Raw genomic sequence first — 708 nt, 5'->3', positions numbered from 1 at the left:
CCACCTTTTTCGTCTCACGTCGTGCAATCTGTCGCAGCACAGTCACCACTACTCCGCCTTCTTCATCGTTCAATGAAGAAAGCGAAAAGGACAGAACACACCTGTTGTGCACAAGCTGCACGCCATCTGCCCTCCGTGCAGCTCGTCGCCGCAACAAAACGAGTGTTGTTTCGGGTGCTTTAAGTATTCGGATCAAGTATAACATCTCTTCATCGTGAAGAAAGACTAACTAATTATTTTCTAGTGGGTTGTAATGTCGCAGTCCTCTAGACCGCATCATCTCTACATGCAAAGAATGGCCGCGACGTCTACGGCTTCCGTCCCCTTGGCTTCCTCTCTTCGTNGCATCATCTCTACATGCAAAGAATGGCCGCGACGTCTACGGCTTCCGTCCCCTTGGCTTCCTCTCTTCGTCTTCTTCTTCTCTCCAACTCACGACATCAGCTGTTATCAACCAGCTTCCCCGACTCCTGTGTATGTTCACCGCACGCTCACTTACCACCTGCGCATACACCCCACGATGGAGTGTACGCACTGGCGGGAAGCGGTTCTGCGGAATCACTCTATACAATCGAATCGCATTTAAGCGTTTATCTGTTTTATCCGTCGTCCTTCTCCTTCCGCATATATAATAACCAACAGCCAGAAGCTTCAATATTCTCTTGCCGCGTTAAACCGCGCTTAGAAGATAGAGTTTCCTGCAGTCAG

The sequence above is a fragment of the Eimeria mitis genome, genomic scaffold, assembly GCF_000499745.2.
Source record: "Eimeria mitis Houghton genomic scaffold, Emh_scaff471, whole genome shotgun sequence".
Classification (NCBI taxonomy): Eukaryota; Apicomplexa; class Conoidasida; order Eucoccidiorida; family Eimeriidae; genus Eimeria; species Eimeria mitis.
Note: the sequence above shows the minus strand (reverse complement) of the source record.